The sequence below is a fragment of the Somniosus microcephalus genome, chromosome 4 (assembly GCF_052327205.1).
Source record: "Somniosus microcephalus isolate GS21.2 chromosome 4, FLI_Smic_1.0, whole genome shotgun sequence".
NCBI classification, from domain to species: domain Eukaryota; kingdom Metazoa; phylum Chordata; class Chondrichthyes; order Squaliformes; family Somniosidae; genus Somniosus; species Somniosus microcephalus.
Genome location: NC_140990.1, coordinates 258,178,281 through 258,190,295, shown reverse-complemented (window position 1 = coordinate 258,190,295; position 12,015 = coordinate 258,178,281). Strand labels below are relative to the sequence as shown.

General features: G+C 44.3%; 1 protein-coding gene across 8 annotated transcripts in view; it reads right to left on the bottom strand.

The window, feature by feature from the left end:
* LOC147120410 (formin-like protein 2) overlaps nt 1–12,015 on the bottom strand; it is a 375,571-nt gene that overhangs the window by 230,798 nt on the left and 132,758 nt on the right. The window lies entirely within an intron of this gene.

Here is a 12,015-nt window from a genome sequence, read left to right as displayed (position 1 = left end):
ACGGACCATATTTGCCAGGAACGGCTTGCCAGAGCAGATTTGCTCTGATAACGGACCACAGTTTGTGTCCGAAGAGTTTCGAAGATTCATGAAAAGGAATGGGGTAAGGCATTACACATCCACCCCGTATCATCCAGCCACAAATGGATTGGCTGAGAGGTTCGTACAAACCTTTAAGAAAGCAGTAAGGGCCATGTGCGATGACGACATTCCACTGCAGCATAAGGTGGACAATTTCCTGTTAGCCTACAGAAATGCGACACATGCAGTCACCAACCAGACCCCGGCCATGATGTTCTTTAACCGAAGGTTGAGATCTCGTCTGGATTTGCTCAGACCAAATGTACGAAGAGATGTTGAGAATAAGCAATTCCAGCACATCAATGAGAAGCCGACAAGGAGCTTCAATGTAGGGCAACCAGTCTTGGCCTGCGACTACCGAACAGAGAAATGGCAACCAGGAACGATATGCACGCGGCAGGGGCCACTAATGTACACAGTGGATGTTGGGGAGAACATTGTGAGACGCCATGTCGATCAGATCCTAGAGTCACAGGAACGAGTCAACCCCATGTCTCGCGCACCTGGTGATGAACCCGACATACAGGTAGCATCTGCCCCAGAAACAGTAGCATCGGAAGCTGATGAACCAACTGATGACAAGGGGCCTCCGCACCAAGAACAAGACACTCAGGAAAGGCGCTATCCAGAAAGGATCAGGAAGCCACACCAAAGACTGAATTTATAAATGGACTATTTTCAGTTAATGTGCATGTTAAAAGTGTTAATTGTTAAATGAATGTTATGGTACTGTCAATCTAAAAGGGGAGGAATTGTAATGTATGTACCTTTAAGGGGATAACTACTTTTTACAGCTCCTGTATACTGTAAGTACCGGCAGTGACCACACCTGTATATAAACCCTGAGTAGGGATCTGTACGTTTAGTTTTAGAGTAACCCTCATCCAGTAAATACCTGTTGATTGTTCCTGCAGTCTCGGTCTAGTTATTGAAGGACACACAACATCAAAAATACACGGATCTAACACTACCAAAAAAGAACAATGGCAAAAAAAGAAAGATTTTTATTTATATTGTGCTTTATCACATCTCAGAAATATCTTAGTGTTTCACATACAATGATTAACTTTGAATTCAGCATCTGTACTTAGGTAGAGTAAAATTTTAACAAAACACAAAACATTTTATTTTAAATAAAGTAGTAAAGGGGGGCACGGTGGCATAGTGGTTAGCACTGTTGCCTCACAGCGCCAGGGACCCGGGTTCAAATCTGGCCTTGGGCGACTGTCTGTGTGGAGTTTGCACATTCTCCCTGTGTCTGCGTGGGTTTCCTCCGGGTGCTCCGGTTTCCTCCCACAGTCCAAAGATGTGCAGGTTAGGTTGATTTGGCTATGGTAAATTGACCCTTAGTGTTAGGGGATTAAATACGTGGGGTTACGGGGATAGGGTGGGATATGTGTCGGTGCAGGCTCGATGGGCCGAAATGGCCTCTATCTGCACTGTGGGGATTCTGTGTGTGATAAAAACAGAGGAAAACAGGAAGACAAAGACAACAAAGGGAGTTGTTGTTTTTTTTATATAAAGTGCAAGACCAGAAAATAAATCGCTGTTACAAACAAACAAAATCCAACAGCAAAGAGGCAATGTGTCGGTGGATATTACAACCCCATTAGGATCAGCTGTCCAGTTCATCCATAATACCTATAAAGACTGCATTAGTTAGAATACAAAATTACAGGCTGCACATGTGCACCAAATGTACTATATTTTGTATTACAGGAAGATTAAATGGAAATGCAAGAGGAATCTGACCTAGATTATGAAATACAATATTTGCCTCTGTCAATTCCTTTGGAAGTGCAGTATATTGTTCAACATCACTCTTTATTAAGTACTGGATGTGCAAACTAAATCTAAACTCATGCTCTGCATATAATTTGCTAATTTATCCAATAATCTTCCCATTTCAGCCTGATGCCCAGCTTTCATTTTCCAGATTTGTCTTCTGTGCTTTACAAAACCCTGTATTTCTGAAAATGTCCTTGCAGCAGAAATAATTTGCACAACACTTAATCAACGAAGCGGAGCTTCCAAAAGAGTGCCACTCTGTCGCATGAGGAATACACAGGAGTCCTATCAAGTTCACCTCATTTCCAAACAAAGCACGTTTCCTGCACATCAATTATACACTTAAGGAATGCCATCAGCAGTAGTCTCGAAAATTTACCATGGAAGCTTTGTAGTGCCAAAGGCCCACATTTTTACGGGTCTCAATTTTCCAACAGGTTTCCACTTACTTCCAAATGCACTAACTAAGCTGGGCTCCATTGTCTTGCAGCTAAATGTGGGTCTCCGACCACCAAAGGGCCTTGATTTCAAGCAGCAAGTGAAAGAGAAGAAAAAATAAATAGGGGGCGCAGGTTGTGAATTTCTATTTGAGTCTAAATGTAAAAATCTCTCTAAAAACATAGCGTGAAGTGCATATTATTAAACACCTTAACCCAATATACAGCACAGCATCTGTGATTTTTTTTTTAAATCAAAAGAAAGTAGCTACCTGCCCACAGAAAAGACCAAGATCCTCAACTTTTTTTTAATATTTATTCATTGGATGTGGGAGTCGCTGGCAAGGCCAGCATTTATTGCCCATCCCTAATTGCCCTTGAGAAGGTGGTGGTGAGCTGCCTTCTTGGCAATTGAACCATTTCAGAAGGCAGTTAAGAGTCAACCACATTGCTGTGGGTCTGGAGTCACATGTAGGCCAAACCGGGTAAAGGCAGCAGATTTCCTTCCCTGAAGGACATTAGTCAATTAGATGGGTTTTTACAACAATCCGGTAGTTTCATGGTTATTATTACCGATACTAGCTTTTAATTCCAGAATTATTTCATTAACTGATTTTAAAGTCCTTAGCTGCTGTGCGTGGGATTTGAACTCACGTCTCCAGATCATTAGTCCAGGTTTCTGGATTACTAGTCCAGTAACTTAACCATTATGTTACCGTTCCCTCAAATTGGTTCCCTCCAATTTCCCTTAAATTGGTTGTGCAAAAAAGGGAGCTTTACAACCCCTCTGCTAGGATCAAAGGTTTCAAAGATGGAGTGGCCTGTGGCGTCAGCTTGGCTCAGTTGGAAGTATCCTCACTTCTGAATCAGTAGCTTGTGTTTCAAGCTCTACTCCAGGAGTTGAGCACATAGTCTAGGCTGGCAATTAGTCTTGGATGAGCCACAATTTCCTCCAGCTAAACCTGGGGAAGACCAAAGCCAATTTCTTTGGCCCACACCCGTGCCACTAATGCCATTCCACTCTCCAGCCACTGCCTCAGGCTGAACCAGGCTATTCACAACCCCAGCATCTTATCTGCCCCCAAGAGGAGATTCCGACCCCATATTCTCTCAATTACAAGGGCCTCTGCCCCTGCCTCAGCCCATCTGCATCCATTCCATTGTCATCGTAGACTCCACTATTTCAATGCTCTGCTGGCCAGCTTCCCATCTTCTATACCCCTTGGACTCATCCAACAGTCTGCTGTCCCTATCTTACCTCACACCGCTGTCCTCGATAACTTACATTGGCTCCTAATCTCCCAACCACTCACATTTAAAATTCTCATCCTCATGTTTAAATTTAGTCATGGCCTCGTCCCTCCCTACCTCTGCAATCTCCTCCAGAAAAACAACTCCCGCCCCCACCCAACCCCGAATTACCGCTTCGCCTCCCTCACATACTTTAAAACCTTTCTAAAAACCCACATTGTTTGGTCAACCGTCCTATTAGCTCCTACTTTGGCACAAAAGCGCTTTGGCACGTTTTCCTGTGTTAAACACACAATATAAATACACGGTGTTGTTGTTAATAAGAGGTCACATTAACGCAAACACTCAAATTTTGTAAAAGGTAACAAAAGATTTTTAGCTACTGGACAAGATCTATTTGCTAATTATTCCAGTTACACGTACACATATAATCATTACAACAATATGGGAATACATTTTATTGCTGTATTACATGATCAGACATGTTAAATTCTTTACAAGTTTTCACAACCAGGATTGGGAGAAGAGAAATCACAATTTGCCTGTTGTTTCAATTGCCATCGACCATATCTTTAAATGGCAGGTACACGGTCCTTGACCTGTCATGTTTCAAACACCCCTCTAAAGTGCCTAGTCAGCATCTGATCCCTGCAGGGTGGCACATCTCACCACCATATAAAACATTTGCTTATCAGAGCACTAAAGCTCCACTTCAAGTCAGTAAAAAGCGCCAACAAACACCAAAACACTTAATTTGCTCATAACAAAGTCTTGTATAGATGTCATAGTTTGAGATACATTAATACAAATGTGCAAAGGTTTACCCCTCCCCCCATCCATTCTTCACATTTATATGCAGGCAAGGCAAAAATCAAACTAAGAGCCAAAACAGCCAGTTAGCCAAGACTTATTGGCAGTAGTCAGTGTAAAGCATCAATTACACTGTATGCCTCAGAGTGCCTCTCACTGCTCAACTGACTTGTCCATTTTGTCAGAGACAAGCAAAGAACAAGTAAATTGAGTACAGAATTATTAAGAAAAAAAAATGACAGGCTTGCGGCTTTCTTCAAATCATGGTACTGCATTAGTTTCTTGCTGCTATGACTAATTAATTTAGTGCATCCTAGTGATTGGACATTAACTTGTCCTCAATTAAACCCACGAAGCACAGTGAGCACAGAGCAAGAAAAGACTGCACTAGAGGCTCTGGTCTGACTCTGCCCACAGGGTGGGTGTTGGAAACAGATCAATTTAAGTGCCAGGCTCCATCAGCACAAACATAAAACAGCCACTGTTTTGCTAGCTGGAGTGGGTTCCGAAAGCATCAATAGCGTGTTTCATGCAGAATAGCCATTGTCCGTTACAGGCCACTTTTGTGACATCTACAGTAAACCACAGCAGCTTCTATAAAGAATGCAAAGAATGTGGGCCAAAGAATGTGAACCAAGTTCAGGTCTTCAGATTTCTCTGTCCAATCAGAACAAATAACAGAATATCAGCAAGACAGCGCCTGCCTTCCAACCGAGTCAAATCTAATAATTACTGTTTCCTCTGCCAAAGCTTTGTAATTGTACTCCTACTGTACATATCTGAAGTTGCTAATTTATAGAAGGCCTGGATTGAAACTCTGCTCTGCTTATAACGCAAACAATAGCTCTTAAAGTATGCAAGAATTTAATGCAAAAAGAAAGAGTGTAAATCAAAAGTCAGGACTCGGTGCAATACCAGAGCAAAGTGAAGTGGGACTCAGTAGAATCAGGTTGGGTCTGAACTCTGAACTTGCAGTACACAAATTCAGCATTGATGTGAAGCCTAAACTTTTTGCTGCAATGCTTCTCTGAATTTTAGTTAAATATCTCAAATTATCATCCTAAAGGCTCACCATTGACACATAACCACTGGAAGGTGTAGTTGTCCACGTGCATCACTGTCCTTCAGACTCTGAGAAGATATTTCAGATAGAATCTTGTATATTTAGAATATCAATTAAATCAAATACCACAAAAACAATCAAAGAACAATTAAAACCCAGCAGCTACAAAAAAGGAAATACAAGGATGAAAAATGACAAATTTTGCATGATTGTCTAGCATCTTACTGTATTAAATTCATATCTTGCCTTACTAACTGTGCACAGTGTAACAAGACTAGCCATCTACAGAACACCGCTAAAAGCAAAAAATTATCCTTACCAGCAAAAAATGGGCAAAGTGAGCAACAAAGATTTGCTTTCCAATTATAGGATTCTAAATATCTTTTAGGACTTGGAATGTTTTATTTCCTTTGGAGTTTTAATTCATTTAGCTACAATTGAATAATATTTTACAATTCTGTATTGCAGGAGTCTCAAACTGGAATGCGATTGCTTTTTTGAGCATGTTCAGGCACATCCGTTTGATTCTTTGAACAATTCTTTAAATATTATTTAACCCTAACCTTGATCGTGTTTTTAGTTGTCCTAATTCACTCTACACCAGTATTTCCCACATCCTAAGAACTATGATTTAAAAATGTGTGGCCAAGATGATTCAGGGTTTTAAGAAAACTTTCTGATAGAGGCGATAGTGTGGGGCGGGCTTGATGAACCAGTTGGTCTTTTCCTGCCCGCAAATATCCTATGTTCACGTCCAGGCAGCCACCATAGGTATTTGAAGACAACTATAAACTACGACTGCGTGGGATGTACATGTGGGTAAAAAAAGAGAGCAATGATGAGCATGTTAAGTGTAATTACAGTCTACTTATAGTCTAACTATGTATAATGCCTCAGCAGACTGGATCATTAGGATATTAAGAATACCAGCCAATTAGTATTAGAGATATTAATCAAAGTCACAAATGACACTTTCTGCAACGATGACCATGATATATTATTCCTGCTCTTCATCTCCGCAGCCTTCAACATGTGAAATCTTCCTCCAATGCTTCTCCTCTGTTGTTCAGTTCAGTGGGGCTGCCCTCAGTTGGTTCAACTCCTACCTATCTGATCATAGTCATGGTATCGCCAACAATGGCTTCTCTTTCCAACCCAATATTATCTCTGCTGGAGTCCCTCAAGGATGCATCTGTGACCCTTCCACTTCTTCATCAACATGCTGCTCCTTGGCATCATCATCCGCAGACATGTGGTCGTCTTGAACATGTATGCTGATGAAACTCAATTGTACCTCTCCACCACCTCTCTAGGCCTCTGTGCTGTCAGAGTGCTGGGTGAGTCTCTCCAGGAAAACATTGGGAAGACTGAAGCAATCATCTTCGGTCCCAATCGCAAACTCTGCTCCCTCACCACCGACATCGTTGCCCTTACCTGCCGCTGAACCTTTTCATCCTGTTCAATCCCAGCTGAGTTTCCAAGCCCAAATCCTCTCCATCACAAATTCTGTTCTTCCAACTCTGGGCTTGTGCAACCACCCTCATTTCACCGAAACACTAGCGGTCATTCCTTCAGTCCCACTCTCTAGATTACCTTCCCTAAACCCCTCTGCTTCACCACCCTCCTCTCTTCCTTTAATTCCACCTCCATAACATCACTTGCTTCCGCCCCAGCTCAGCATCTTTGCCGCTGAAACCCTCATACACACTCATTACGTCTATACTCTGCTTGCGATCACCCATCTTCCACTTTGCATTAACTCCAGCACATCCAAAACTCTGTTGCCCGTATCCTATCCCACAACGTATGCTGCTCACCCATCAAGCCATCCTCACTGACTTGCACCTTAAATTTAAAACCTTCCATGGCCACGCCCACCCCCCCATCTTTGTAATTTCCTCCAGCTGCACAAGTTTTCACCTTCCCAAACTCTTGAGAGAAAAAGGAATACCTGGCTATATTACCAGAATCTGCCATAAATTCCACATTCACTGGAAATAGCTACAATAGACACATGCTTAATCTACAACCACAGCAAGTCCATAAATAGTCTACAGTGCAAAGTAGGCTAGATTCTTCAGTAATAAGATTATATTGAATTGCAAAATTGCTAAATGACTCTTGGTACAACAACTAAGTCTGTCTATTGATTTTAATGCCTTCAATTATTCAAATAGGAAGTACATTTGGCAGATCTTTACAATGAATGCAGTCCATGTCTTCCTTAGGTTAATTTTACACCATCTTAAATACATTTGATCACAAAGTGGTATTAAATCATTAGATAACATTTCTAAAATTCTAAAAGTTGACTTAATACAAATTGGGTTTTTTTCTGAAACAAGTTCCCAGTTCATTTTATAAAATCAGTCATCATTTTCTTTCAATGCCGTTCTACAAGATCAATATGGTCCATCAAGAACACACAGTTCTGCTCCATCAATTACACACCCTACTTATTTGTGCAGGGCTGAAGAGTGAATGAGATGAAACAAGTGCACTATTAAAAAAAGGGAAAAAGTGTAATAAATTAAAACAACAAATGACGCTGTCAACTTTTGCAAATTACTTTATTCTGGATTAGGGCGAGACTGAAGAAACAAAGCAAGACACAAAATCTGAACTGTAACCCAATGGCAGGGCAATGCTTAATGTAAACAAGGATGCTCTGCACCCTGTGCTGCAATTTTAACCTTTTCACAGAACTTACTTTGCCTAGGTGGGAAGGTTGTATGGTTAGTTTTCAGTTTCACAGCATCAATGCCCTACAGTTTGTGCACCATTATATACTTTACCTTATATAATGCAATAAGATCATGAGCTGGATTTTGTCAGTGTGGCGGGTTGGGGCGTGTCAGGTGGAAACCTTGTCAGGACCCCGACTCCTAAGTGATGTGCTGAAAAAGTGAGATTTTCTCCTAATTGGGCAATTGATTTCCTGTGTGTGGAAACCACTGACCCAATGAGTCTTTTCATACAGAAAATCGCCTCCGATGATGTCATCAATACTGCTGGATTAAAGGCCTGCAAGCAGCCTTCATTCTTCTGGAGACTGCAAAGGCTCTGCAATTTATATGAAGGAGTTGAATTGTGGAAAATGTCAACAATCAAGCAAAAGTGTGCTCCTCGATTTGACTCCCTCCAAGCTCTGGTGCACGGAACCAGCTGTAATAAGGAGGTGCTGTTCCCTTCCTCATAACATAAGAAATAGGAGCAGGAGTAGGCCATTCAGCCCTTCGAGCCTGCTCCGCCATTCAATGAGATCATGGCTGATCTTCTGCCTCAATTCCATTCACCGGCCTTATCGCCATATCCCTTGATGCTCTTACTAGTCAGAAATCTATCGACTTCTGTTTTGAATATACCCAATGACTGAGCCTCCACAGCCCTCTGCGATAGAGAATTCCAAAGATTCACCACCCTGTGTGTGAAGAAATTTCTTCTCATCTCAGTCCTGACTGGCCTACCCTTTATCCTGGGGCTGTGGCCCCTGGTTCTAGACTCCCCAGCCAAGGGAAACATTCTCCCAGCGTCCACCCTATCAAGTCCTATAATAATTTTGTATGCTTCAATGAGATCCCCTCTCATTCTGCTGAATTCAAGAGAATACAGGCCTAGTTTACTCAATCTCTTCTCGTACGACAGTCCCGCCATCCCAGGAATCAATCTCGTGAACCTTCGTTGCACTCCCTCTATGGAAAGTATATCCTTCCTCAGGTAAGGAGACCAAAATTGCACACAGTACTCCAGGTGTGGTCTCACCATTTTTCTCGGAGAAAAATACCATCCCAGCAGACTAAAGCTGTGAGGCTACAAGTGGCCCAGGATGTCAACTCCATTTCGCTGAGCCGCAGAACCTGGCTGCAATGCAGGAAGAGGTTTCATGACCTTCTCTGCACAGGAAAAGTGAGTATGACTTTCCCATCACCCTCAATCTGATCCCCATCGCCTCTCCTCACCAGCACTCTGCTTTGCCAACCTCTTCCTCCACATCCCACTTGACACTTACATACCTGCACCCTTACCCATTCCCTCTCTCTCTATGGTCACATTCACTTAACTATTCGACCATACAGCCCTCACACTCCCTATCACTGTGATGCCATGACAACAACAACTTTCAACACACAGGGAGGGTCCTTTGTATCCTTCTAAGCATCTATCCTATGGATTATCTACACGCACTCCTTCATTCTCACTCAAACTCCACTTGTGTCCCTCATTGCAGGAAAAGAGAGCCCACAATAAGGGGGAAAGAGTCATGACAGAAGGAGGGCCACCCTCAGTAGCCCAGCTCACCCCCTGGGAGGAGGCGGTCCTGGAAATTGCTGGGATCGAGGAGGATACCCAAGTGGGGGACAGAGAGATGGGCGCATCACAGCAAGCTGGTGACAGAATAGTTTGGAATCTCTCTCATTGACATAGAATGAGTCACTGATAATGATTCTGATGCTCTAACAGATTGACTTGTGATCATCTGCAATATTCACTGTGCATGTAACCTTGGCCTCACATCTCTAACTCTTTCCTTTACTCCCCACAGGACCATCGATAGCCCCCGTCCCCACTATCCAGGAGGAACAGCCTGAGCCTCCAGACTCCTCAGAGGAAGCTGCAACTTCTGAGGGCGCAGCATCAGCAGAATTCAGCGCACCCAGCACCAGCGCAAACACTCACACCTTGGTGGGACCTTTACGAGATAGAGGGACAGCAGTGGAGAGTCCTCGTCGGAGGGCGCAGGACTCTGCCAGCTCGGCTTCACTGCATGTCGACCCTGTGCCTTCGGGTGCATCCAGAAGGAGAGCGGTGCTGGAACTCCAGGAACAGGTGCAGGAGTCTCTGGCAGGTTTTGTCTCCAGGGTCGCTGCGAGTGTGGAGCGAATGAAGGAGACTATCGCGAACATGAGCAGAGCCTTTGTTGAGGCATTAGCGCATGAATGCATCACCGCGGAAAAGATGGCAACCTACGTGGAAAGGATGACTACCTCCATGGTAAGGCTGGCTACCATAGAGGAGAGGGTGGCTACGGTAGAGGAGAGGATGGCTACGTCCATGGAGGAGCTTAGTCGCCAGGGTATTGAAAACATGGTCATTGTTCAGAATAGAATGACATCTTTTGAGGAGCGATGGTCAGCTATTAAGCAAACAAACTAGACCTTCATGCAAGTCCTCTGGAGTAAGACTTCCAGTGCAGAAACGGGTCCGCATGGCCCCCCTGCAGCGCAGCAAGATGCTGTCAAGCCACTTGCTAGCTCTGAAATGGGGCTGACCCATGAGAGGGATGTTGGTGGCAGACAACAAGGAAGTGGGGGCTCCTCTCCAAGCGCTCACATTCCCATGCCACAGCAAAGCCCTCAGTCAGAGCCCCACCAGAGTCCTCACCCAACTGAGAGGAGCGTCTCAGCTCCAGCACAGCCGCAGGAGCAGCAGACTGTTGGCGAGCCCGCACAGGTTCACCACCCCAGAGGACGCCCGCCAAAGGCGTCGAGACAGGAGCAGCAAGAGAGTGAGCAAGGGGCCTCCACATCTGCTGAAGCCACAGGGAAGCACCACGTAGGAGCACACGTAAGAGAGAGATAAAGCACAAGTAGTCACAAGGGTAGTCACTTAGGTGCTGTGTTATTTTTGTTTTTGGACCAGCCATCATTGTGATTGTATTATAAAATGTTTTGATGGCAAACTGTTGAAGTTCTGGCCTGTGTCATTTCGCAAATGGGACTTTCACATTGAAGGCTTAGGGCACCTTGCGATTGTCTGAATGGTGGTCAGAGTGATAGGATTCCGCAGGTTCTTGTCCACTGTCGATGCTCTGGTAAGAAGGAACGAGACTAAAGTGTTTGATTGTGCAGGCTAAGCAAATCCGGCCAGGATGAGTGTGTCTCTTGCATCCCGGGCAGCAATGTTGTCACGCGCTGGCGCCTTCTGGCCTGTGCATCTTCAGGTGGGTGACTAGCAGCTTGGCGCTCCTGTTGATGTTCCTGCTGTTGCTCATGGTTCTGCTGCTGCCATGGCTGGACTGCGTCCGAATCTGATGTCCAGGAGGAAAGGAATTAAATGGTCATCATGCTTCTGGTATATGCCTCAGTTGAGGAAGCGCTTACTCAAGGTGGGGAGAGGGGTTTCCCAGGAGGTCACACTGGAGATGGGTGTCAGGCTCCAAACTTCCACGACACTGAGTATGCCTGCTAAAAGTTCCCCCAGACCTGAAACAACAAAGTTTTGCCACCTGCAAATGATCATTGGTGAAAACTCGTTTGTAATGGTGGAGCTGCAGCTGTGAGTAAGCAATGCACTTGTGAGGCCGCCAGCATTACCTGGTGTGTTCCAGAGGAGGCTGGTAGGATGGGGGGAATGTCTAAAAATCGGAAAGGCCTCTCAAAATGGGATTATAGAGGCAATTAGGTGGTTGTTAAGGGCCTTAAGGGCCTATCCCCCCTCTTGGAGGCGGGATGGAAAGGGGGTCAGAAAACATGCACTTGGGAAAATTGCTCGGAGATGGGATGGAGGTGGGATCGGGCCCACCCGCCATTTTTGGTGATTTTAACAACTCACACGCCTCCAATCCCACCTCCTCGGGCCTGGCAA